Source organism: Mauremys mutica, unplaced genomic scaffold, assembly GCF_020497125.1.
Source record: "Mauremys mutica isolate MM-2020 ecotype Southern unplaced genomic scaffold, ASM2049712v1 Super-Scaffold_100199, whole genome shotgun sequence".
Taxonomy (NCBI): Eukaryota; Metazoa; Chordata; order Testudines; family Geoemydidae; genus Mauremys; species Mauremys mutica.
The window spans coordinates 361028-386113 of NW_025423286.1; the positions used below are offsets into that span (position 1 = coordinate 361028).

The window sequence follows — 25086 nt, forward strand, 5'->3', positions numbered from 1 at the left end:
ACTCCTACAACCACCCCAAGATCTTCTGGCTGAACGAGGAGGGTTCATTCAGAAAGTCATCGTGTTTGGATGTAAAGGTGTGAAATGATGGGGAAATTGGCCCCTCTTTCAAGTTTAAATGTTGTATCTTCTACATCTAGACCGGGGTGGCCAACCTGAGCCTGAGAAGGAGCCAGAATTTCCCAATGTAACTGCCAAACGTGCACCTTTGTATGCAACTGCTGAGTCAGTTGTGAACCTTCCCATCATTATCATTATCCCTTTGAAATGATGATGGTGATGGACACTTGGCTCTATATCCCAGTGTGCCCTGGACGTCTACAGGTTGCATTAGCCAATCCAAGCATTCGGCACTTGCAGATGGGCACCTCTGTATTGTGCCTAAGTCTTGTACAGCTATGAAAGGCTGGTAGATGCCAATATTTTCCCATCTTTTTAATCTGCACTAATACCAGGCCAGGCCAGGGCTGGGAAGAGAGAGCAGCAGGTTTCCCCAATTGTTTCCCGCTTGCTTTTTCTTGACTAGCTTCACCTCTGCACCAACTTGCACTTTTCTATGTGAGCCTGGCTAGCTCAGTGGGTAGAGCATCAGACTTTTAGTCTGAGGGTCTAGGGTTCAAGTCCCTGGTCAGGTGATAAACTTCTCATTATGATTGTAAAAATCTGACTTTCTGGAGTCTTCTTTGGTGTTACTCTTTCTCTTCAGGATTTTCCTTTCCTCAGAAGGGCCTTTGTGTGGGGGGGATTGAAGGAACAACTCCTTGACATCCCCTCTGTCCTTGCAGCCTGGAGGAATAAAGGCCTCTGGGCATAGAGCATGTTCCTTCCCTGCATACACACACACACAGACACACACACAGAATATCCCTAAGGAATTAGAATCACCCGCTGCCTTCCCCTGTCCTGCTGGATCCCCAAATGAAGATGCTCTTCAGCCCAAACCCATGTCCCCTCTTTTCCCAGTGCCCCTCAGTCCCAACCCTCAGTCCCTCCTATGCTCACTGCTCCTCACTCCCAACCGGAGCCTGCTCCTCTTCACCCTTCTCCTCTGTCCCAACCCACAGCCCCCTCCTATTCCCAGTGCCCCTCAATCCCAACCCACAGCCCCCTCCTATTCCCGGTGCCCCTCAATCCCAACCCACAGCCCCCTCCTATTCCCAGTGCCCCTCAGAACCAACCCACAGGCCCCTCCTCCTCACGCTGCTCCTCAATCCCAACCCACGGCTCCCTCCTTCCCTCCAGCAGCAGGTGCTTCAGACCCCCTCAGGAAGATTTTCTTGCAAGGTTTCGTGTACGAGTCTGCATGTGGATTTTACAGTATGTTGGAAATAGGTTGGGTTGCTTGCCGAAATGATCACTTGTGGCTGGTGTTGGATTCCCAGTCTCCTTGTTATTGGGGCAGGAGAAACAAAGGGTTGTTATCCTTGTTATGTGAATCAAGGATTCAACCCTGGGTGCAAACTAAATGAGCTGCCCACAGATTCTGGCAGCCACAATCAGCATTTGGTGCAAGAGCTCAGACCTATCCCTGTCCCAGAAGGAGGGGGCCATCCGTGTGGGACTTGGACCACTGACCTATCAGCTCTTAACTCCCAAACTTTCAGTAACTCTATCATCAGTGCCAGTGAGTGTAATTTAAACCATAAGAAAAACCACACTGGGCTAGACCAAAGGTCCATCTAGCTCTGTATTTTGTCTTCTGACAGTAGCCAATACCAGGTGCTCTAAAAGCATCTCAACAAGGCACCACTGGGAGTTGAATCCAGCATCTCCTGTTTACAAAACAGGTACTTTAACCAGCTAAACCATGGTGCCTGCCTGTGGCTAAAGTAAAGTGTCTGCTCACACCTGACTCCGTGCATCCCCACCTGGGCCCCACAAAGCAGAGCAGCAGGTGAGGTTTTTCTTGCAAGCTGTGTGTGTGTGAATCTTTGGCCAGGTCTGCACTACAAACTTATTTCAGCAGAATTATATTGCTCAGGTGTGTGAAAAACACACTATGCTCCCTCAGTTGGCACTGCAATGCCACATCTGGTGACAAAACTGCCCTGTTTTGGTGACCAAATAAAACCACTTCGATGAGCTTTTTGCAGCAAACTTAAAGTGACAGAGTGTCAGTGTAGACGCTGCTGTTCATTATATCACCATAACTGGCCTCTGCCAGTATCCCACAATGCCCGCCGTGAACTCGCCTGCCCTGCATTCCTGCTACAGAGCCATGGGCCCCTCCCCTTTCATCGCTCTGGGAAGTTCTGACAGCTGAACCTGCTGCTCTGCTCCGGCAGCCAGGAGCAAATCACTGCCGTGGATGCTGCTCTCTCCCGCCCTGCGAACACAGAGCAGGGTGGCGGGAACTTCCTTACATGGGGGGGGCACCGGCATCTGAACTGTGACACCCCCAGGACACCCCTTCCCTAGAGGAGGCTCTTACCTTCTAAACAGGGATGGCTGTTTTCTAGTAAAATCACTAAAAGGGAAGGAGAAAACTCAAAAGAGGTTCCTCCTGGCACTCACATACGTGAACCCGAATACTCTCTCAGGCCTCAAAGAGAGACCTGGAGAAGGAGACTTGCTGACGCAAAGCCACAGGGGTCTCTGAGGTTTCCCTGGCCCCTCACCCCTGTCCTGCCTGGCTGATGTCAGCATCTCTCTGTGAGGTCACCACCACCCCACCACCTTTGACCGATAGTCTGAGGTCCTGCAAAAGGCCTTTGTGATGTCACTGCCTGTCATGGCCTCACAGATCGTGCCCACTCTTGGCCCTGTGGGGTCCATGGGGGGTGCCCCTTTCAGTGCGACAGCCCTTCTCGGGGGTCCACTCTCTCTCGGGGTCAGGCCCCTCCACCTCCTGGAGCCGCACCTCTCTGAGCCTTAGCACGTCTGTCTCTCGCCATGGGCCCCATCAGGGAGTCCATGCGCTCTGGATCCCCTGGGCCTCCTCACCCCCAAAGGGGTTGATGCCCCCTGTTCTCTAGACCGGAGTGACTCTGAGCCAGCATTAAACAGGAGGGTTTATTAAGAGTTGAACACAGCACAGGAAACTCTCAGGGCCTCAGGCCTGGCCTCTCACAGTAACAGCACATCCCAGTCCCCCTGCAGCCAGGTGGGCTCTGCCTGCTTCCCCTCGCTAGCCCCGAGACCCCCTGCTTCCCAGCTGGGCCTCTGATATCCCCGGCCCCAAGCCCCACCTCTGTCCATTGTCTTTTCTCCAGGTAAACAGGGTTGCCTGGGCCTCCTCTTCTCTCTGCCCCCCTCTGGCTGGAACAGGTTGGTCATGGGGTCCTCTCTCTGCAGCCCATTGTCCTCCCACTGGCCAGAACTGGCTGTGACTCCTGAGCTGGGTCTCCGGGTCACCAGGTCACCAGTCGCTGGGGTCTCCATCCTCCAGGCCATCAGCCGGGGTCCCAAGTCCCTCTCCGGTCCTCTGTAACAACAAACTCCATTTCCCCTCCCCTCGTTAAACCAGTAACACCCGGGGACACTGAGTCCCACTCCCTGTGCATGCGAACCACTGGAAAACACAGAAAACCCCAAGAAAATCCCCCACTTCATCAAAGAGCCCAGCACACCTCTCCTCCTCTGGGCACCTAGAGCAGAGGCGGCTGGTGCTGATGGCTCCAAGGGAAGGCTTAAAAGCAACAGAGGGCAGGGCAAGAGGAGGGCAGGACCATGCCTATGTGCGGCCTTCAGACAGGCACAAAAACACCCAGCCAGGCTGCTCCCTGCCATGACGAACCCCCACTGAAGCACGCGGGGTGGCTGCTGATGCTCTGTGGCCAACATCAGAAGACAGTAGGAAAGCAGGGCCAGCCCCCATGGTGGGGCCTCTTACCATTCCCACTCAAGGTGCTGACTTTGGCAGTGGGGCAGGAGATTTTACCCCAAGAGGCTTTTCCCCAGCTGGCGAGAAGCAGAGAAACACCCAGGCTCCCAAGGCGCTATGTAGCAACCCCCCTCCAGCACAGGGACAGGCGCACACTTGGAAGAGGGAAACTGCTCCACACGCTAGCCCGGGCAGCCGCCCATTTTCTTGGCAAGTCAGGAAGGGCAAAGGCGAGACTGGAAGCACCTGGGGCTCATGCCCCAGCCTTTGTGACACCCAACCCCCAACTCCTTCCTGGGGCTTTAGCTGAAGCCAGAGCATTGGCCTGAGCGGCCAAGAAGAGGTTCCAGCCCTGAAGGGAGCAGGACTTTCAGCCCAAAGGTAAAACTGCACAAACACAACCCCGAAGGGACTCAAACCCTCAATCGCCTGATCCGAAGTCAGACGCCTTATCTGTTAGGCCACGTGGTCACATGAGAAAAGGCCCTCCAGGCACTTCTTTGGAAAAGGCCGACACTGACGCATCCAACGAAGTGGGGATTCACCCATGAAAGCTCATGCTCCAATACATCTGTTAGTCTATAAGGTGCCACACGACTCTTTGCTGCTTTTGCAGACACTGTGTTTCTCAGGTCAGCTACTAAGGGGGGCCAAGACGCTCTGGGCACAAGAAGTCGAGTTCCCAGTGACACGTGAGACTTAATTCTCTGGAGCCAGGTGCAGGGCTTTGGCAGGGAGGCTCAGGCATGGGGGATTGGGGTGCAGCGGATGGACCGGCTGTCTAGGTGCGGAGATTTAGTCTCACTGAGGAGGAGGAGGAATCCTGCTGACAGGCAGTGGCCAGGGCCGGTGCAACCACTAGGCGAACTAGTCGGCCGCCCAGGGTGCCAAGTGGTTGGGGGCACCAAAAAGCACACTCAGGGGAGGCAGTGGAGTGGAGGTGAGCTGGGGCAGGGGGAGGTGCGGGGGGAGGGCTGCCTGCAGCAATAACAGGGGGCGTGTGTGCAGGTGAACCGCTCCCTGTCCCAGCTCACCTCTGCTCTGTCTTCTCCCCTGAGCACGCCGCCCCCCGCTCTAATTCTCCTCCCCTCCCAGGCTTGCCGCACTAAACAGCTGATTGGCACCGCAAGCCTGGGAGGCGGGAGAAGTGGAGCGGCCTCTGGTCCCTTGACCATATTCTGGACTTTGGGTCTGGAAAAGAGCTGGCACAATCCGTAGAGCAGGTTGTTATATAAAATGCACATGGATTTTAACCCTTCACATACAGTAATAGCAAAGTTCTTGGTTCAGGCTTGTAGCAGTGATGGAATAAACTGCAGGTTGAAATCAAGTCTCTGGAGTCCATCCACAGCGGGGATGGGTCATTCAGTTCTTTGTCTAGAGCTTCAGTTTGTAGCAAAGTCCCTCCAGGGGTATGAAGCAGGATTGAAGACAAGATGGAGCTGAGTCATCAGCCTTTTATAGTCTCTTGCCATGTGGTCTTTGCTTTCTTTGTCTCAAGGACACTCTATCCAGCATGTGGCATAGAAAAACCTTAGAGTTCTGTCCATAGGCAGGTCCCTGCATACCTTGCTGAGTGACAAGGGATATCTGCCTCCTCTCAATGGGTCGACTGTATAGCTGATGGTCCTTAATGGGCCATCAAGCAGGTTAGGCAGAACTGACACCAACTTGTCTGGCTGGGGTGTTCCCCGGAAGCAGAGCACAAGTTTGAAATATGAACAGCATAGAGCCAATATTCATAACGTCAACTACAAGAATGATACACATCTAGAGATAGCATCATTATAATCAGCCAATCAGAACCTCTCCATAGACCCCTTACATGACAACCTTTCTATAATATTGGCTGCAAATATAGAACAGTGGTCCCAACAGTGATCTATACAGTTACAGATTATGTCAATAATATCACAGGAGGTGACATGGCATCAGTGAGACTGATACTGGAATACTGCCTCCAGTTTTGGTGTCCTCATTTGAAAAAGATGTTGTGAAATTGGAGCTGGGGCAGCAAAGAGCCACCAAATGTTCTGAGGGCTGGAGAAAAATGCCTTCTAGTGAGCTATTGAAACACCTCACCCTGTTTAGCTTATCAAAAGAAGATTGGCAGGTGACTTCAATGAAGTGTTGAAGTGCCTTAATGGAGAGAAAAGATTGGGTATTAAAGCAGAGAAAGGCATAACAAGCCCCAATGGCTGGACAGTGAAAAGAGACAAATTCATATTACAACTAAGGCACAAATATTCAACAGCGAAGATGATTCACCACAGGAACAAGCTACCAAGGAAAGTGGTGGATTCTCCATCTCCTGATGTCATTTGATGAAGACTAGATGCCTTTCTGGAATATGTTTGCCCCAAAAATAGCTATTGGGTCATACAGGAGGCCTGCGATATGCAGGGGGTCAGATTAGACGCTCTAATGGTCTCTTCTGGCCATAAAGTCCACTAATTTCTGAAAAACTGAGTGTAGCATTGGGAGCAGCATCTGATGTTTTCCTGTCTAGCCGGCTTGCTTCCTAGAACGAACGCTCCTTGAGTGGGGTGATCCACAGGGAGTAGCTCAAACCCCCAAAGTGCCTGGGCAGGGGCAGGACATTAGCCCAGCAAGGGAGGGGTGTGGCAGTGACATCACAAAGGCCTTTTGCAGGACCTCAGACTATTGGTCAAAGGTAGTGGGGAGGTGGTGACCTCACAGAGAGATGCTGACATCAGCCAGGCAGGACAGGGGCGAGGGGCCAGGGAAACCTCAGAGACTCCTGTGGCTTTGCTTCAGCAAGTCTCCTTCTCCAGATCTCTCTTTGAGGACTGAGGGAGTATTCAGGTTCACGTACGTGAGCGCCAGGAGGAACCTCTTTCGAGTTTTCTCCTTCCCTTTTAGGGAGTTTACTAGAGACCAGCCGTCCCTGTTTAGAAGGTAAGAGCCTCCTTGAGGTTTGAAACCTGTTCAGTCTGATCCATCTGGTGATGAAATCTAAGCATGGAAAACACGAGCTTAAAGAGGCAGAATTTTATTCCGCACCAGGGATTTTGTCCCCTAGAATTACTGGAGACATTAGGGTTTATCCTTTGTGTTTCACCTTTTCCTCCATCCCTTCCTCCTTTCTCTTCTCTTGCTTCTTTTGTCCTTTCACCTGTTTCCCTCCCAACACCAAGAGCGGGGTGTGTGTATGTGTTGCGGGGGAGTGTTTGGCAGCTCCCACTGTGGGAGGTCCACCAAAAATGTGGGGCTGAAATAGTGCTCGGGCAGTGATCCCCACCAGTGACCTGAACCATCCTTTGGGCTCCCTGCTGAGAACCCTCAGCTTCCCGTCCTCAGTCTCTACCCTGATTGGCTGAGCAGGGGGTTATCGACAGGGAGGAGACTCAGGTCCTTGTTGTTCTCTTTTAAGACCAAGGAAATAAGTCATAACCAGTCATATGTTTGATGAATTTTGCTGCTTCTCTGCATTAATGGTCTCTGAGCAGGTCATGATTCTCTCTAACATTGCAGTTCTCCTCAAATACTTGCTGAATAATTACTGTGCACTGTTGGTCTGGAGCTCATCTGAGAGCACTTTATTCAGGTCATTCAATGGATGAAATTCAAGATCCGATGGTTAGTTTGAAAATCAGGGGTCTTGGGTCCTATTCCCAACTCTGCCACTGGCTGGCCGTGTGACCTAAGACAAGTCAATTCTCCTGTCTCAGCCTGAGCTTCTCCCTCTTTCAAGTAGGGATAATAATGATCCGCTCCTACCTACCTTACGGTATGTGGAGGCAGGGCTGGCTCTAGGTTTTTTGCCTCCCCAAGCAAAAAAAAAATGTGTCTGCCCTCCCATCCCCCTGCTGCCCGAGCCCTGGGTTCTCCCCTCCCTACACCTGCACCCCCTGCCTCCCCAGCTCTGGGCCTCCCACCACTCACACCCCTGCCAACCCAGCCCTGGGATCTCCCCCACACACACTCTGTGCTGCCCCAGCTCTCGACTCTCCCCTTCCCCCCTACCAGTGCTCCCCCACCCACACACCCCCTGCTGCCCCAGCCCTGGGCTCCTCCCCGCACTTGCACCTTCTTCCACCCCAGCCCTGGGTCACTGGTAACTTGCTCCCAGGTTAATAAAATAGAAAAAAGATTGGATTGAATGTGTAACAGGGAGTTTGGTAAATCTTGGTTATTTTATTTTTTCAGCAGGCTCCTGTCCACCTCCAGTAGAGTTTTCAGTCCCAATGGCAACTTACTTACCAAATGTAATACAGACTAGTCCATGCCTCCCAAGTGGATGTGGTTCTTGTTCTTCTGCACATTGTAGCCCGTGGAGGCCAAGGACCTGCAAATGTGTCTTCATGTGCCTTTGTTTCATTGATGAAAATATAAACTAGACTCTTAGAGGATTGGAACTGATTTCAGCTGGGGGACATATTTGCTAGATTTTTACGCATTTGCACAGGAAAATGTTGAGTGTTTCCATTCATCCCTAGTCAGTGGAGCTCCTGAACATAATGGAAATGGATATGCAATTACTTTTTGTTGAAGGACCAGGCTTTTAAGGGGGCATTTGGAGTTGAACCAAGGCCCGTTTGATCTGCAGTCAAACACTCTACCACTGAGCTATACCCCCTGACAATTACATTGGCAAGTCAGTGATCTCAAGGATCTTGAAACCTGAGAGTGGAGTTCGTTTCTTCCACACCAGTGTTGCTGTCTGTGCATTCCGGAGCTATGGGGTGAGTGGGAAACGCCCACAACTAGCTTGTCAGTATCAAGAAAGGAGCAGCCGACATCAGGACCAACGAGACGTGTTGGTGGCGCATCAGGAAGAATCCACTCTCCCAGAGACTTCTCGGTGAGGGCACGGTACACAATGGGGGCTACCTACCCGCCACGTCCCATCAAGGGTCTTTCTAGTCCCACTTCAGTGTTACCCAATTTCTAATCAGGCTTTGGCCCAGATTCCCTCCCTGAGCGGCACCAGCACATACCTGGGCCCCCTGCTAGTGTTAAATCTGCCTTGAGCTGGGACCCAGCTTGGCAAAGAGCCTGCAGCCCCCTCTGTGCTGGGGAGTGAGAGCAGCCCTGGCACTGGGCAGGGCAGCCCTGAGGGAATGAACCCAATGTGCCCGTGAGGCCCTGATCCAGAACCTCTGCCAGGCAGCTTGTGCTGCTCGGGCGTCTCTAGTCTCCAGCGAGGATTCAAAGCTTCTCTGCTCCAGGGGAACCCCTGGGGGAGGGAGGCAGGGCTCCTGCAGGATAAATCTTCCTGCCGGCAGAGCCCCAGTCCCCTCCTCCTGGGCACAGGGCGCTGCACACATCACCCACCACATGAACACACCCCTTTGTGAGGAGAATCAGCTCTGGGATATTGGGGTCAAACCCTTCCCACCTCCTCCCTGCAAACCTTCTCCTGGCTTCAGTGAGGGAATGGGGGTGTGAGGGGCTAGTGCGGTAATAGCAGCAGCGTGGCCGTGGGGCTCGGCCGGTGGCTGGGGCCAGTCGCCTGAGCATGAACCCAGCCGACCCCAGGAGATGGACCTGGGTCACCAGCCCAACCCACCACGCGGCTGCTGCCGCTGCCCCATTAGTGCGTGAGCTCCCACAGACCACGCTGGGGAGAGCCCCCAGCTGCAGGGGAGACGCCCCTGAGTGCCTGGCAGGGCCCAGCTCCTGGCTGACCTGCACTGCTGGGGGTCAGGGGTCAGGGTGACGGGGACGTTGGCTCTGGGGTGGGACTGTCACTTCCCCCCCTGCCAAGCCAACAGGATCACAGCAAAGGAAACCACCTCGGCCGGCAGGGGAAGAGTTCAGTCCAGGGCCTGGTGCATTCTGGGAGCAGGGGCGGAGCAGAGAAAGGGCAGATACGGGGCAGCTCTGAACACTCCGCGCAGAACTGCCTGTCCTGTCCCGCAGCCCCTGGTACAGGGGGCTTTTAGCCATAGTTTTAATCAGGCCAATAAATTGAAACAAACCCCTGTTAAATCATTGCTCAGCCCGAGTCCTTCACCCACATTCCTTAGGGCATTGGGTGTTTCATGTCCTGCCTCAATTTCACACAGAGACACAATTTCCTTTGCACAGATCCGTGAACAGCAAAACCTCCGTGTGTCTCTGGTCTGAGCCAGGGCATTCGATTCCAGTGAACCCTTCTCTCCTGCAATGGCGATGGTCAGACAGAGGGGACGTGGCACCTGCATCCCTGCCAGGGAGATGTTGGCTCGGCTCTTTCTTTCTGCTGCTGTTGTTAGTCCATGAAACATCAAGGGTGGAAAGCAATGCTGAGTTCATGCACCAGCCCCCTGAACAAATTTCAGTGCCCCAGAGAAATCCTGCCCCCTGCTATTGGAACGATGTGCTGGAGATTTGAATGGGAAAGGGACTGTCTGAATTGTCAGAGTGGGGAATGAACAACAATCTACAGCAATGCTATTAACACAAACACACTCTCATCTTGCTCCAGCCGGAAGGGAAATGGGCAGGAATTCTTGCTGTTCACCTAAGGACACACTTACACTGATGTGCAGCAGTGAGTGTGCTGGGGAAGCTGGTCTGAGCAAACAATTTGAAGTGACAATTCAGTGAGAACAGAATCATCATGTAATGATACAGCTGTACATCCAGTAGTTGTGGCCGAGTGGTTAAGGCGACGGGCTAGAAATTCATTGGGGTCTCCCTGCGCAGGTTCAAACCCTGCCAACTATGCAAGTACTGTGTTGTTGTTATTATTAGTGTAGACTTAGTGCCTGAGCATCCAGAGCGTAAACTGGAGCCACATCTACTTTCACTCTGTCTACACTTAAAATGCTGCAGTGGCACTGCTATAGCACTCTGGAGTAGATAGTGACTGGAGGGGTTTTCCCATCCCTGTCATAGCTACATGGACAGAACAATTCTTCCTTTTCTTTAGCACTATCTAACCCGGGCTTAGGTCACCTTAAGTCTATGGGTTTGGGGTGGGGGTTTCACACCCTGAGAGACGTCGCTCTGCCAGTTCAGTGCCCAGCGTACACCAGCCCTTAGATCCCTCTTGGTATTTCAGTGCAGGCACTGACCTGTGAGAGGAAAACATCAGCTCGCAAACACAGAGACTGAATTCCCCACATTTAATCTCGCTGTACTTTCCAGAAAGTCACAAAATTCAATTCATTCTTTCTAGGACAGAGAAAAAAATAAGTGACACTAAAGTTTTTGGCTTGGGTAAATAAAATTAAGTGTTTAATCAATATAGTAAAAATCTGTACTGATTCCTCTAACTAACACCAAGGCGTGTAATAGGAACAGACAAATCTTGTCAGTGACGACTAATTTCACAAATGATCTTCCCATTATTAATTTCCACGCTGCCCCCACTGGAGGTCTGGGCATCTCCAGTGTCACTGCTCTGCATTCACCTTCCCCTAGAATTGTTCTCGGACATTCGCCTTCCTCTGCAGCCTGGGGCACGGGGTCACTTGCTGGAGGATTCCCTGCACCTTGAGGTCTCTAAGCCACGATTTGAGGACTTCAGTAACTCAGACATAGGTTAGGGGTTTGTTACAGGAGTGGGTGGGTGAGATTCTGTGGCCTGCATTGTGCAGGCGGTCAGATTAGATGATCATAATGGTCCCTTCTGACCTTAAGTCTATGAATCTATGCATCTAGTCCCAAATTTGGAAAATTGTGCAGTTCAGAATGTGAATAGTGACCCCCGTCTCCTTCCTGCACCTGCTCTACATTGCTCCACAGCAGCTTAGCCACCTGCAGAGTCACCCCAGCACGGCAGTGCAGCCGCCCAGGGTTCAGCAGGGGCCCCTGGCAAGGACAGTGGGTGCAGCTAACAGCCTGGTGTGCCTGGCAGTGAGGCAGCTGTGAAAAAGCAACACTCCCCCCACACAAGTACAGAGACTGAATTCCCCAACTTTAACATCATGACCCCCTGTAGAAACCCACACGTGTCAGTTGTATTGTCACAGGGAGATACAAAAATCAAGTGACACCAATTTTTAAGTTGAGTAAATAAAGTTGAGGAGATAGTTATTAACCTCACAAAAATATACTAAAGATCCCTCAACATAACACCTGAAGGTGAAATATGAACAGAGACAAACCTTGTCAGCAAAGGCTCATTTCCCAAACGATCCTCAAAATGTTACTAATTCCCACCTCTCCTCCGCAGGAGCTCTGTGCAGTGTAACTGTTCTGCAGGCAGCTTCCCATTAAATGCTGTTGTGGGACATTCCCAGACCTGGAAATGTACCAACGACAGAATTTGAAGAGCAAACCTGCCTCCCCGCACCAGGCGGGATTTGTCCCTGTCACTTAGTGTTTGTCAATAGTACAGACGCCCTGGGCAGGACTCCAGGCTCTGCTTGAGGGATCCTGGCACAGGGGCTGGTGGCACAGAAAGGATTGTAGCTTCTGACCTGAGCTCTGGAGAGGAGGTAATAATTGAAGGGGGCCTTTATTGACTCCTCCTCAGGTTCCCCTGGGCTGGAATTCTACCTTCCACAGGGCCAAATGAGGGGGTGATGCCACTTGGTTAATGAAAACCAGTGCTCCAGGTGAGGTTTGAACTCACAACCTCAGCATAGCTCCTCTCAGCACTGCCTTATAAGTACTGTGCGCTAACCCATTGCACCACTGGAGCACCTATTAATTGTGATTCTCTGAGACCCCTAGGTTGATACAGGCAAGGAGTGACCCCAAAACATTCTCAGTGGAGCTGAGAGCAGGTAGCGACAAGTGTTGTACTTGGTGGGGTGGATTCTTCTTAAGGGTTCCAGGCCCCATTTGACCCTTTTGTTCTTCCCTGTGTAATAACAGAGCTGGTTAAGACTCAATGGAGAGTCTTGCTGCAGACCAACAGATCTGAAACCACTGAGAACCAGCTCTTAGCATTAGTCCTGCTTTGGGACAGTGTCTCTCATGCAAGAAACTGCCCAGTCTGCGCTAGCAGTGAGGCTCCCTCACTAACAGCTGAAATCAGGGAGAGCTGTGTGAAGTGCAGGGCCCCAGGGGTGCCTGAACAGGGGGGAACAACACCCCAGGGCTTTTAAAAATGGGAGGGCTCTGCCTTGCCACTTTGTAATGACCGTAAGGGCGAGTGAGGGTGGGGAGGGGACGGAGAGCAGTGAGCGGGAGGTGAGGTCTGGGGGGAAGAGGCAGCGTAGGAGCGGGGCCTTGGGGAGAAGGGGTGGGGCAGGGGCATGGCCTCGAGTGGAAGGGGTGGGGCTACTGTTCGGGCTCTGGTGGCTGCTACTTTTAGGGAGCCTGCCCCGCTCCTGGTGGGACCACAAGACGTCCCAGAGCAGAGAGGGTGGCCAGCAGAACGGTGACGGGGGGAACGGCAAGTGGCCGGCAATGTGGCCAGACAGCGGAGGGAGAAAGGGGCTTTCCCCCCGGGGAGGTGAGAGGTGAACTCTGGGTTTTCACTGACCCAGGGCAGCAGCTGTGGGTGAGGTGCAGTGAAGGGAGGGGCACATCCACAGAGCTTCTGGTGTCTGGATTTAGGAGCCCGAGGCCAAAGGTCACTGCCCAGCACACTGTGGGTGGGTGTTTTGCTCATAGTGTTGTGTTATGAATCCTGACTGTGGTGTTTTCCCAAGTTAATACAAGGTGATTTTCCTCCTTTTTCTTATCTACACTCCATGAGTGTGAGTGGGGAAAGTATCGCCTCTTAGAGGCACCCAGTGGCCAGGGTTAGTTTCCCCAGGTTACTGGGTGGGGACTTAAGCAGATTGTGTGTTGTATCGTTGAAGAGGAGCCCCAAGCACCGAATTGAAACTTCAGCCTTCAGAGTAAGAACCAGAGGTGCTGCCAGCTGAGCTAGCCAGGCCGCCTAAATGTATTAACCCCTTTCACCGCAAGAGCAAACACCAGGTACTTCTGTGCTTCTCAGCAGCTGGGAAAAAGCCTCTTGGGGGAAATATCTCCTGCCCCACCGCCAAAAGGAGCCCATTGAGTGGAAATGGTCAGAGGCCCCACCTGCTTTCCAACCACCTTGTGATGCTGGCCGGCCGCAGAACGAATGCTGGTCTGTGGGTGGCCTTCAGTGGGGGTTTGACATGGCAGGGAGCAGGGAGCAGGCTGGCCGGGTGTCTTTGTGGCTGTCTGCTGGCCACACATAGGCATGGTTCTCCCCTCCTCTTGCCCTGCCCTTGGTTGCTCTGTGGCTTTTAAGCTTCCCTTGGAGCTGTCAGCACCAGCCGCCTCTGCTCCAGGTGCCCAGAGGAGGAGAGGTGCTGGGCTCCAGCCTGCGACCCTTCCTCCCTCCTGCCTAGCCCTGACTATGAAGCCTGGCCCTGGCCCTCCTTCCTTTAAATGCCGTGTGGGCAAGAGGAAGAGTGTGGCAGCTGCAGGGACCAAAGTTGTGGACATCAGGTGAAGCAGCGAGAAACAACCATATGGTCAAACCACAGGAATCTCTAGCCAGACTGTTAAGTTCTAGGACCCCAACCTATAGCCGCCATTCCATTGAACCAGCCGGACCAAAGACCTATCTCCAGTGGCCATCAGTCACCCAGCAGGAGGGAAAAAACTCACTCTAGTTCACCCTGAGAGAGGGTAGCCAATCATATTGAGCTCCAGGGCTTTGCAGCAAACTAACATATCTCCAGGAGGTCCCACTGAGATTTGAACTCATATTCCAGGATTCAAACTCCTGAGTGCCACCAATTACACCATGAGACCTGCTGCTACTTCATTTTCTTGACCTCTGTGACTCTTGGCTGGTTTGCACTCTGCAATTATTGCTTCCCACCAGTGGCTTCCTCTCGCAGGACTCTCTCTCCTCCTCCATCCACTGTGGTCCTGCTCCACCAGATCCATGGGTCCTGCCCTGAGTCCCTGCATCCCCCTGCTTTGTCTCCATTCCCTGCAGGCTGCAAAAATGTCAGGGGAGGCCACCCCTCCCTTCACTTGGTGCTCCCGCTCAAATCAGCCAGCTGCAGCCTCATCTCCTGGAACTCGGCTAGCTGTCACTTGATCCGGTCGTACAGTCACAGGCTGACTAGCTCCCCTGCCTGGATGCTCTTGTGGAAATTCCACAGATGATGCTTCAGGACTTGGCACCGTTGGTTTCTTTAATGTTGCGGTGTTTGCCCAACTGCCGGAACAAAGCCGCCAACTCCTCCCTCACCGATTCCCACCAATCCCCCTGTTTGCCATAGAATCCTCTGATGCTTTCCCGTTCTGCCGACACTGCCAGGCCTCATGCCCCTGCTCCTTTATCTTGCAAGCTCTGGATGTTCAGCTTCCAATATCCTCTGCCCTGGGTCAGGGAATTGCCCACATTGAGCACACGGTGAGAGCTGCGTGATCTGAACACTCCATAGGCACCACCTTGCACTGGGCTGTTGACGTGCTCTCCTTCACGTAAATCCAGTCAGTGCGACTCCTGGCCTGTCCCCGCAGAAAGGTGTATCCCCTCTGCGGCTGGTGTGAGCTCGGGTCAGAGGAATAGGAGGCTACCACCCGCCCTCCACTGGTTCCACTGTGGAGAAACACGTTCTCTAAGCCGACCTCGCTACAGACCTGCGCCAGGTAGTGCTCGTCATAGAAGAGTTTCCTCTGACGATTGGGAAAACAGGACCAGCAGTCCTCAGGCCAGTGCGACAATTGAAATCTTCCCCCCCCCCCCGGACACCAAAAACCGTGCGGTCTAGAGGAAGGGAGCCAGTTCCTTCATAGACCTTTCATTTTACACCTTAACTGGGGACCATACACACTAATATAGCCATAACCAGTGCTGCAGAGCACAAAGCCCACCAGTAATGCCCTCCCTGGTGGGAGCTCCAGCCCCTTCTGTACTCGCACCGCAAATGTGAAGAACAAGACTCCAACCCCCTCGTTCTTCACTTGCCTGGAGGACCAGAGAGATGGGCCCTTCCACCAATCACCCTCTGCCTATCAAGCTACCCTAGAGTTGTTAATGTGCATTTCCTGAACACCCACCATGGCCAAGCCCAGCTGCTCCTAGCCAATGAACATGAAGCATCTCCTCCTGGGCCCCCAAATCCCTTCCACCTTCCCAGATGCCCCTTCCCTTCCCTGGTACTGCCCTCCCTCAGCTGCACAGAGGAGTTTTCATCCCCTTTTCCTGCCTGTCACTGCCCAGCACCTCCTCTGGCACCATTCCTGAGGGCCACCCTGCCTCACTCTCTTCCTGCCAAATTGGGTCCACCAATAACTCATGTAGGAGAGACAGCTCCCGTCCCTCATTGTTAAGGGTCAGGCCAGCCAACTAGGGGCAGAAGCCCACAGTTCTTTTTTCCCCCTATTGCAGGGCCCAAGAACTCACCTTGGGTGCAGGCACCCCTGCGCTCCCAGAGGGAAAGCCACCACTGTACAAAGAGGGAATGAAAGGGCCTGCTAAAGCCTGGGATTGAACCAGGAACCTTTAGATTTTCAGTCTAACACTCTCCCAACTGAGCTACTTTGGCAGTTGTGTGCTAGTATTTTGGCCTGTTGCTTCTCTGTCCAGGAGGTTTTTGCAGGCGTTGCACACAAAAAGGACGTCACTTTTGCCTGCCTTGCTCAGCTTGACTTGCTGCCTCACCCCGTTCCTGCCCTAGTGCCCGGGTTGACCTGGTGGCGGAAGGGGACTGGGGGCCAGTGGCGCGGGGAGGAAGTTGAGCTGGACCCTGAGCTAGACTAGACCCTGGCGGTGAGAGTCTGGCCACCACCTGCCGCCCCACCCTGTTGTCCTGGCTTCCCCCACTGGGCGTCATTTCGGGAGGGAAGTGGGGCTTCTGCCTCCCCTCCCCGATTTTCACACCGCAGAGGAGTGCGAACAGGAAAACGAATGGCTGCTCCACACCCCCACCAGAGGAACCCGGCGCCCTTAGCTGTGGGGAGTAAGAAGTGGCTGTTGGCTCCCTACCTGCACCCCACTGAACAGCTGGTCACTGGCAAGTGGGAGGTGCTGAAGGGGAAGAGGAGGAGCTTGTCAGTAAGGCCTGTAGTGGGGCAGGGGGGGAGCTGGCTGCCAGTGGGTGCTGAGCACCATTTTTTTCTGTTGGTTCTGCAGCCCCGTAGCTCCCATGGAGTCGCTGACTTGGCTCCTTTCGCACTCTAGAGAGAGGAGCAGAACCAGGGCTATGGCTGATCTATGGGGCATTAGGTGAGTGGCAGAGGCTTCAGGCACTGAGAGTTTGCCTGACCCCTCAGGGACACAGTGTGAGGCGGTGTCCCAGGGATCTCTATGAAAGGAGCAGAACAGGATTTACTTGGGGTGGGGAGAGAATTGAGAGTGTCTCAGGGGGTTGTACAGAGGTGTTGCCTGGGTGAGAGACTGGCTAAAACACAGGCCTCGCTGTGAGCAGGATTTGAACCTGCGCAGGGGAACCCTATTGGATTTCAAGACCAACGCCTTAACCACTCGGCCATCACAGCTGTGAGCACAAAACTGCCCCATGCCAGAGAAACTGGTAAATAATCCCAATGCCCAGGCGTGAAGTCATCTGAACTACAGAATTCCCACCGCAAACCTGGCTCCCAAAGCACAGGGGGGATTTGGGGTTTGTTCTCTTTGCTTAGCCATGTGCAGTAGCTCATGCTCCAATACATCTGTTAGTCTATAAGGTGCCACAGGACTCTTTGCTGCTTTCACAGATCCAGACTAACACGGCTACCCCTCTGATACTCCTAGTGACACTCTCCAATGGATCCCTGTCCTCCAGCCACCGTGAGGTAGGTAGGAGCGGGTCATTATTATCCCTACTTGAAAGAGGGAGAAGCCAAGGCTGAGAAAGGAGAATTGACTTGTCTTAGGTCACACAGCCAGTCAGTGGCAGAGTTGGGAATAGGACCCAAGAGCCCTGATTTTCATACCTACCATCAGATCGTGAATTTCAAACACTAAATGACCTGAATAAAGTGCTCTCAGATGAGCTCCAGACCAACAACAGTGAACAGTAATTATTCAGCAAGTATTTGGGGAGAACTGCAACGTTAGAGAGAATCATGAACTGCTCAGGGACAATTAATGCAGCAAAATTTGTCAACATATAACAGGTTCTGACTTATTTCCTTGGTCTTAAAAGAGAACAACAAGGATCTGAATCTCCTCCCTGTCAATAACCCCCTGCTCAGCCAATCAGGGTAGAGACAGGACGGGAGGCTGAGGGTTCTCACCAGAGAGCCCAAAGGGTGGCCCAGGTCACCGGTGGGGATCACTGCCCGAGCACTATTTCAGCCCCACATTTTTGGGTGGACCTCCCACAGTGGGAGCTGCCGAGCACTCCCCCGCAACACACACACACACCGCTCCTGGTGTTGGGAGGGGAACAGGTGAAAGGACAAAAGAAGCAAGAGACAAAGAGAAAGGAGGACGGGATGGATGGAGGAAAAGGCGAAACAAAAAGGACAAACCCTAATGACCCCAGTGATTTTAAGGGACAAAATCCCAGGTGCGGAATAAAATTCTGCCTCCTTAAGTTCGTGTTTTCCATGCCTAGAATTCAACTGTCACCAGATGGATCAGACTGAACAGGTTTCAAATCTCGAGGAGGCTCTTACCTTCTAAACAGGGACAGGCTGTTTTCTAGTAAAATCACTAAAACGGGAGGAGAAAACTCAAAAGAGGTTCCTCCTGGTGCTCACGTACGTGAACCCGAATACTCTCTCAGTCCTCAAAGAGAGACCTGGAGAAGGAGACTTGCTGAAGCAAAGCCACAGGGGTCTCTGAGGTTTCCCTGGCCCCTCGCGCCTGTCCTGCCTGGCTGATGTCAGCATCTCTCTGTGAGGTCACCACCTCCCCACCATCTTTGACCAATAGTCTGAGGTCCTGCAAAAGGCCTTTGTGATGTCACTGCCACACCCCTCCCTTGCTGTGCTAATGTCCTGCCCCTGCCCAGGCACTTTGGAGGTTTGAGCTGCTCCCTGGGGATCACCCCACTCAAGGAGCGTTCGTTCTAGGCAGCAAGCCGGCTAGACAGGAAAACATCAGACGCTGCTCCCAATGCTATACTCAGTTTTTCAGAAATTAGTCGACTTTATGGCCAGAAGAGACCATTAGAGCATCTAATCTGACCCCCTGCATATCATAGGCCTCCTGTATGACACAAGAGCTACTTTTGGGGCAAACACATTCCAGAAAGGCATCTAGTCTTCATGAAATGACATCAGGAGATGGCAAATCCACCACTTTCCTTGGTAGCTTGTTCCTGTGGTGAATCATCCTCGCTGTTGAATATTTGTGTCTTATTTGTAATATGAATTTGTCTCTTTTCACCTTCCAGCCACTGGGTCTTGTTATGCCTTTCTCTGCTAGATTAAAGAGCCCTTTAATACACAACCTTTTCTCTCCATTAAGGCCCTTCAACACTTCAATGAAGTCACCTTTCAATCTTCTTTTGATAAGCTAAACAGGTTGAGCTTGTTCAATAGCTCACTAGAAGGCATTTTTTCCAGCCTTCAGAACATTTATCATCAGACTCCTGAACTGCAACTGGATGTGGTTCTTTGTTCTTCTGCACAACATAGCTCCTGGAGAAGAGGGATCTGCAAATGTACATTCGTATGATACCTTTGTTTAATTGATGAAAACATAAACTAGACACTTAGAGGATTGGAACTGATTTCAGCTGATGGACAGCTTTGCTAGGTTTTTAATGCATTTGGACAGCAAAATGTTGAGTGTTTACATTCATATCAAGCACTCCCGTACAGAGGAGCTCCTGAACATAATGGAGAATGGAAATGAAAATGTTTTCCGTTTTTTTTTAAAAAAGGAAGAAGGTTATAAGAGAACACAGGGGTTTGAACTGCAGTCAAGCACTCTACCACTGAGCTAGACCCCCGTGACAACAGGCGTATGGAATCGTGATGTCCAGGACTTTGAAGGACAAACCCTGATTCATTGAGGTCCTTTGCCATTCCCAGACCACAGGTTGTTTTAAAAATGGGGTTTGATTAAACTTCTTAAATGTGGCAAACACCACAGCTTGCACACCCACCGATATAGCTTCTCCCACTGACATAGCTGCCACCTCTTGAGAAGTGGATTAACTACACCCACAGGAAAACTCTCTCCCATCAGCATAGAGCAGTGGTTCTCAAACTGTGAGTCAGGACCCCAAAGTGGGTCATAACCCTGTTTTAATGGGGTTGCCAGGGCTGGCATTAGACTTGTTGGTGCCCGGGGCTGAAGCCAAATGTCTGAGCCCCACCACCCAGGGCTGAATCCCTCAAGCTCTGGTTTTGCCCTCCCCCAACTGGGGCAGGGCTCAGGCTTTGTCTCCCCTGCCTCTGCTCAGTGTGGAGGGGCTTGGTCCCTCTTTCCAGGGTCATGTAGTAAGGTTTTTTTTTTGGCAGAAAGGGGTTGCAGTGAAAGGAAGTTTGAGAAACCCTGGCATAGAGCCTCTGAATATGTCTAGACTTGGCTCCCTGTGGCAGATCAGAGATGGAAAGTACAGCCATGGAGACACCACACACCAGCCTTGCCCAGTAGGCAAGAATCAAACCTCCACAGAAAGACACCTGTTGTTTTCTAACCCATCTTCCTAAGCCCTCAGCCACCACCACTTAACAAAGGGGCTTTTCTACACTATGGTTCTGTTCTCACTGAAGGGTCATTTCCAATTGTTTGCTCAGACCAGCATTAGGGAAAATGGTGCCCTGGGCAAAGCTTGTACTTTGGCACTTCCCCATTGCCCCTGGACAATCCCCCTCCCCCTTTACCACTAGCTCCTGCACTCCCAGCCCTTGCGCCTCCTTCACCCCTAATTCCTGCCCCCTCCTGTGCCCCCTTTGCCCTTAACTCCCTGTGCCACCAGCCATTGCCCCTCTCAGGCAGCCCATTCACATGGTTCCAGTGCTGGAGCCCCCACACATGTTCTCCCTTTCCCTGGGCTTTGGCATCACTAGCTCCTGCTTAGCGAGTAGGGTTCAGTGGTCCCCAAAATGTGGGGCATGACTCCTAGGGGGACACAGAGGAACATTCATGGGGGCACCTCAGGGTCCGAGCCAGCCCCCATGGAGGGAGCAGCACTCAGCCCCACTCTGTCCCAGCTCTTCCCAACCCCACCCTCAGCCTGAGGGTCTGACTCCCTGCTCGGCCTCGACCCCCTAACCCCTGTCTGCACCCCTCTCCCCAGCAAGCAACAGCCCCACTCCCAGCCTCGGTTCTTGACTGCGGCTTCCGCGGGGCCACAGCCATGGCTAAGAGGGCACAGTGTGAAATGTTTGGGGACCACTGGTTTAGGGTGATGTTCTCAATCACTTCTACAAAGTCCAATAAAAGCTATTCCTCACCCACCTACCCCTCCATCAGGACCAACTAGGTATGTTCTGCTGCCCCTCACTCATGCAGGAAGGATAATAACATTTCATTCCACTCAATCCTAAAGTGATTTGTAACCCACCACCACCAAAACTGGTCATTTTGTGAAAGCGGCCCCATCATGCTGCATATCTAGGCAGAGTAGGTGTGTCTGTGCAAACACGGTCTGTTCCTGAAGTCTTTCCCCCAGCTCCTCACTAGATGTGAGGGGGGAGCTCATTCAGCCTCTGCTTCCGCTTAGTATTTAAAAACTCCTTATTGTCCCTAGCTCTGCTGGCCTTAGATTTCTATTCCTGTCTTTTGCTTAACAGCTCGGTTGAGGTGGCCGAGTGGCTAAGGTGATGGACTGCTAATCCATTGTGCTCTGCACGCATAGATTCGAATCCCATCCTCATTGGATGCATTTAGTCATCACCCCCTCCTTTGTAGACAACCATGTCCCCCGTTGGTACAATGACAGATCAAACAATGTTCCTTCTTGCAAACAGAAACCCAGAACTCCCTTGTTTAAAATAAAATGTCTAAATCCCAGATTTCTTTAAAAAAAATTCTCTAGTGCTGTATTTCTTAGTTTTTATCTCAAAAGGGAACATCCTCATCATCTCCCCCAAACACCCTGGGACCTGCCCAAATTATTAAAATACCCTCAACCCGAGCAAGGCCAGAGCAGTGAACCAGAGCTAGTGTCTAGGCCAAGCTGTTCTGAAGGAGGCAACTCAAACATTTTCTCCCTGCTTCCCTTGGCAAGGTCTGACTGAGAAAACAAAATTCCCCAAACTGCAAATTTTCTGCTGAAAAACCAATACTAGTCTGTTTGGGGACTTTGGTTTGCAAGTATTATTGTTATTATTCTCTTCTGATTTCTGAATCAGTTCAGTCTTTGTCCTCCAGGTGTGTTTCCAGCTGCTGAGTTGTGGGGGAGAGAGGCCAAGTCATGATGTCTCTTCCTCTCTTTCATAGTTTCTTCCAACTTGCTAGGAAGCTCCTTTGCTATGATGTGAGTCAAGCAGTGTCCATTGTCTCTGTGCTATCTCGGAGAAGCCTGCATTGTACACGGTTCCTGGGATAGTCCTTTGGAGTGTGGATCCCTTCAATTGGTCAGCAGCGAGTCTGGCGCCTCCCTTGTCGCACCTGAAAGGCTGGTGGGGGGCATTTCCCAACCTCATAACATATATCAGTAACGCACACAGAGCAAAACTTCATAACTTCCCAACCAATGCGAGCACACATAATCCAACACGATATTAATGTTCAACAGATCAAGACTTTTGAAATGATACTTCACAAGGCAGACTTTGTACAAACCATGTCATCATTATATGAGAGTGGTGAATACGGGGCTTCCAGGTGCTGCTTTGAGCACAGCGTGCCACACCTGGGTTTACATTGCAGTGGAGACGTACCCTTAGAGTCCATCTCTCCTGGGATAAAGATGGCAGCAGGGCTGGCCTGGGTCATCTGACTTGGGCTCCTGGACGTAAAGCTGAGGGGCTAAAAACTGTGGTGCAGATATTTGTGCTCACACTGAAGCCTGGGTTCAGAAACCCTCGCCCCTCATGGGGCCTCAGAGGTTGGGCTCAAGCCCATTTGTCTGCACTGTAATTTTATAGTCTTGCAGCCCCAGCTCCATAACCCTGAGTCAGCTGACCCGGGCTTTGGGACAGGTGCCCTGGGTGTGTTAATCACAGTGTAGACGTAACATTAGGCTACATCTCCAGTGCAATGAAACACTCTCGGCTGGCCCGTGTCGGATTAATCAGGATCACGCGGCTTGGTCTGGAGTAAAGATGTAGTGTCCGTGTCTGGGCTCAGGCTCAGTCCCCTGCTCCAGGAGCCCAGAAGGGTGGGAGGGAGTTTAGCGAGTGGAAATGGTGAAACCTTATTGAGGGGACTGGACCACTGACCTATCAGCTCTTAACACCCAAACTTTCAGTAACTCTATTGTCAGTGCCTGTGAATGTAATTCAAACCATAAGAAAAGCCACACTGGGCTAGAGCAAAGGTCCATCTAGCTCTGAATCTTGTCTTCTGACAGTAGCCAATACCAGGTGCCCCAAAAGCCACTCCCGAAGGTACCACTGGGAGTTGAACCCAGGATCTCCTGTTTACAAAACAGGGGGTTTAACCAGATAAGCCATGGTACCTGCTGTTACTTGAAGCATCGTGCTGCCCACACCTGACTCTCTGCCAATCCCCACTGGGCCCTGACAAGCTTTGCCCATGTTTGGATTCTGTAAAGCAGAGGAGCAGGTGATGGTTTACTCCCAAGGTGTGTGAGTGATTATTTGCACAGGTCTACGCTACAAAATTAGGTCGGTGTAACTACATTACTTAGAGGTGTAAAAAATGTAACCCCTCCCCCCCAAGCAATGCAGTTATATCAACCTAATCCCGGTGTAGATAGCGGCTCAGCTGTCAGAACTTTCTGGAGCTATGAAAGGGGAGGGGCCCAGCCTCTGCAGCAGGAATGCAGGGCAGGCAAGTTCACCGCAGGCATTGTAGGATACTGGAGGCGGCCACTTATGGTGATATAATGAACAGCAGCATTTACACTGACAATTTGTCACTTTAAGTTTGCTGCAAAAAGCTCTAGGCCTCTCGTCGAGGTTGGGATTGAGGGGCACTGGGAATAGGAGGGGCTGTGGGTTGGGACAGAGGAGAAGGGTGCCGACTGAGGGAGCGTTGTGTGTTTTTCACACAACTGAGCAATATAATGATGCTGAAATAACTTTGTAGTGCAGACCTGACCAAAGATTCACACACAGAGACACAGTTTGCAAGGAAAACCTCACCTGCTTCTCTGCTTTGCAGAATCCAAACACATGGAAAGCTTGTCAGGTCCCGGTGGGGATGGCAGGGAGTCATGTGTGGGCAGACACTGTATTTTAGCCACAGGCAGGCACTATGGCTTAGCTGGCTAAAGCACCTGCTTTTAAACAGGAGATCCTGGATTCAACTCCCAGTGGTGCCTTGTTGAGTACCTCTTGGAGCACCTGGTATTGGCTACTGTCAGAGGACAAAACAGAGAGCTAGATGGACCTTTGGTCCAGTTCAGGCCAGTATGGTTTAAATTACGCTCACAGGCACTGATAATAGAGTTACTGAAAGTTTGGAAGTTAAAAGCTGATAGGTCAGTGTTCCAGCCTGTCACAGATAACCCCCCTCCCTCTGGGACAGGGACAGGTCTGGGCTCTCAACAGCAAATGGTTCACCCTACTCCACCAGGTCCTGACCCAGGGCCTTGAGGAACCAATACTCCTGTGTCCAGGGTTGATCTCTCACTGCAACAGTCCTGTTCCCTGAGTCACTTCCCCCCCTTACGTCCGGAGTCGGTAATGTCCCGGCATCCAGCGTCGCATCCTTGGCGGTCAACTGGGTGTCTGCAGGGGCCTCAGGGTGGCTGGATGTTGCAGCCTGGGGGTCCAGCAGCTTCCTGGCAGGAGCCCACAACATAGGTTTGTTCTCCTCCTCAGTCCGCCCAGGCTGAGCTGAGCTGCTCCCTTTTATACTCTGTCTCCAGTCGGCGCATGCCCAGAGAGGGTGAGGGGGTGTGGGCTCTTCAGCCCACATGGCGCAGTTAACCCTTGCAGTGCCAGTTCAAGGTTGATACACCTCATCACAGACAGCATTTCCCAAATGTTGGGATTAGCTAGGAGATCTCTTCAAGAGTAACCTCCTGTAGGGACTGGGTCACAAATACCTTGGGAACCAAATACCTGGGCATTTTGCCTAGTTCCAAGTCACTTACTGTGGAATTCTATCCCTGGATCATCGGAGACAATATTGACTTAAACAACTGAACTACCCTGTGACCATGTGCACTTACTTCCGTCGGTTACATGGTTTGGGGTCTGCTGCTGTTCACCTTTTCAGAGTGGAGGTTTAAAACCAGACTGTTTCTCTGATAATATGTCCAGCCGCTTGGAGTATTCTCTCCTGTTGACTGAACTGCATTTGAATTTTCTCCATGTCACCATGCAGGGATAGGGGAAAAACAAACCTAAAGTAAAGAATGATGGTCATTTGTCTG

General features: G+C 51.9%; 4 non-coding genes across 4 annotated transcripts; all 4 read right to left on the bottom strand.

Moving 5' to 3' along the window:
• Positions 1 to 8351: 8351 nt before the first annotated feature.
• Positions 8352 to 8423, bottom strand: TRNAC-GCA. Its single transcript has one exon. It is a non-coding gene; the product is annotated as a tRNA-Cys (tRNA).
• A 3905-nt stretch (positions 8424 to 12328) lies between these two features.
• On the bottom strand, positions 12329 to 12422 carry TRNAI-UAU. Its single transcript has 2 exons — positions 12385 to 12422; positions 12329 to 12364 (listed from the first exon to the last, which is right to left on the bottom strand). It is a non-coding gene; the product is annotated as a tRNA-Ile (tRNA).
• A 3720-nt stretch (positions 12423 to 16142) lies between these two features.
• TRNAF-GAA lies at positions 16143 to 16215 on the bottom strand. Its single transcript has one exon. It is a non-coding gene; the product is annotated as a tRNA-Phe (tRNA).
• Positions 16216 to 17085: 870 nt separating this feature from the next.
• TRNAS-UGA lies at positions 17086 to 17167 on the bottom strand. Its single transcript has one exon. It is a non-coding gene; the product is annotated as a tRNA-Ser (tRNA).
• Positions 17168 to 25086: the final 7919 nt, after the last annotated feature.